Source organism: Loxodonta africana, chromosome 20, assembly GCF_030014295.1.
Source record: "Loxodonta africana isolate mLoxAfr1 chromosome 20, mLoxAfr1.hap2, whole genome shotgun sequence".
Classification (NCBI taxonomy): Eukaryota; Metazoa; Chordata; class Mammalia; order Proboscidea; family Elephantidae; genus Loxodonta; species Loxodonta africana.
The window spans coordinates 39,757,313-39,759,890 of NC_087361.1; positions in this window are offsets into that span (position 1 = coordinate 39,757,313).

A 2,578-nucleotide genomic window follows, 5' to 3' on the forward strand; every position below is an offset into this window, starting at 1 on the left:
GGCATTTGACAAAGTCCAACACCCATTCATGATAAAAACTCTTACCAAAATAGGAATTGAAGGAAAATTCCTCAACATAATAAAGGGCATCTATGCAAAGCCAACAGCCAATATCACTCTAAATGGAGAGAACCTGAAAGCATTTCCCTTGAGAACGGGAACCAGACAAGGATGCCCTTTATCACCGCTCTTATTCAACACCGTGTTGGAAGTCTTAGCCAGGGCAATTAGGCTAGACAAAGAAATAAAAGGTATCCGGATTGGCAAGGAAGAAGTAAAGTTATCACTATTTGCAGATGACATGATCTTACACACAGAAAACCCTAAGGAATCCTCCAGAAAACTACTGAAACTAATAGAAGAGTTTGGCAGAGTCTCAGGTTATAAAATAAACATACAAAAATCACTTGGATTCCTCTACATCAACAAAAAGAACACCGAAGAGGAAATAACCAAATCAATACCATTCACAGTAGCCCCCAAGAAGATAAGATACTTAGGAATAAATCTTACCAAGGATGTAAAAGACCTATACAAAGAAAACTACAAAGCTCTACTACAAGAAATTCAAAAGGACATGCTTAAGTGGAAAAACATACCCTGCTCATGGATGGGAAGACTTAACATAGTAAAAATGTCTATTCTACCAAAAGCCATCTATACATTTAACGCACTTCCGATCCAAATTCCAATGTCATATTTTAAGGGGATAGAGAAACAAATCACCAATTTCATATGGAAGGGAAAGAAGCCCCGGATAAGCAAAGCACTACTGAAAAAGAAGAAGAAAGTGGGAGGCCTCACCTTACCTGACTTCAGAACCTATTATACAGCCACAGTAGTCAAAACAGCCTGGTATTGGTACAACAACAGACACAGAGACCAATGGAACAGAATTGATAACCCAGACATAGATCCATCCACGTATGAGCAGCTGATATTTGACAAAGGACCAGTGTCAATTAACTGGGGAAAAGATAGCCTTTTTAACAAATGGTGCTGGCATAACTGGATATCCATTTGCAAAAAAATGAAACAGGACCCATACCTCACACCATGCACAAAAACTAACTCCAAGTGGATCAAAGACCTAAACATAAAGACTAAAACGATAAAGATCATGGAAGAAAAAATTGGGACAACCCTAGGAGCCCTAATACAAGGTATAAACAGAATACAAAACATTACCAAAAATGATGAAGAGAAACCCGATAACTGGGAGCTCCTGAAAATCAAACACCTATGCTCATCTAAAGACTTCACCAAAAGAGTAAAAAGACCACCTACAGATTGGGAAAGAATTTTCAGCTATGACATCTCCAACCAGCGCCTGATCTCTAAAATCTACATGATTCTGTCAAAACTCAACCACAAAAAGACAAACAACCCAATCAAGAAGTGGGCAAAGGATATGAACACACATTTCTCTAAAGAAGATATTCAGGCAGCCAACAGATACATGAGAAAATGCTCTCAATCATTAGCCATTAGAGTAATGCAAATTAAAACTACGATGAGATTCCATCTCACACCAGCAAGGCTGGCATTAATCCAAAAAACACAAAATAATAAATGTTGGAGAGGCTGCGGAGAGATTGGAACTCTCATACACTGCTGGTGGGAATGTAAAATGGTACAACCACTTTGGAAATCTATCTGGCCTTATCTTAAACACTTAGAAATAGAACTACCATACAACCCAGAAATCCCACTCCTAGGAATATACCCTAGAGATACAAGAGCCTTCAAACAAACAGATATATGCACACCCATGTTTATTGCAGCTCTGTTTACAATAGCAAAAAGTTGGAAGCAACCAAGGTGTCCATCAACGGATGAATGGGTAAATAAATTGTGGTATATTCACACAATGGAATACTACGCATCGATAAAGAACAGTGACGAATCTGTGAAACATTTCATAACATGGAGGAACCTGGAAGGCATTATGCTGAGCGAAATTAGTCAGAGGCAAAAGGACAAATATTGTATAAGACCACTATTATAAGATCTTGAGAAATAGTAAACCTGAGAAGAACACATACTTTTGTGGTTACGGGGCGGGGAGGGAGGGAGGGTGGGAGAGGGTTTTTTATTGATTAATCAGTAGATAAGAACTGCTTTAGGTGAAGGGAAAGACAACACTCAATACATGGAAGGTCAGCTCAATTGGACTGGACCAAAAGCAAAGAAGTATCTGGGATAAAATGAATGCTTCAAAGCTCAGCGGAGCAAACGCGGGGGTCTGGGGAACATGGTTTGCGGGGACTTCTAAGTCAATTGGCAAAATAATTCTATTATGAAATCATTCTGCATCCCACTTTGAAATGTGGCATGTGGGGTCTTAAATGCTAACAAGCGGCCATCTAAGATGCAGCAATTGGTCTCAACCCACCTGGAGCAAAGGAAAATGAAGAACACCAAGCCCACACGACAACTAAGAGCCCAAGAGACAGAAAGGGCCCCATGAACCAGAGACCTACATCATCCTGAGACCAGAAGAACTAGTTGGTGCCCGGCCACAATCGATGACTGCCCTGACAGGGAGCACAGAAGAGGACCCCTGAGGGAGCAGGAG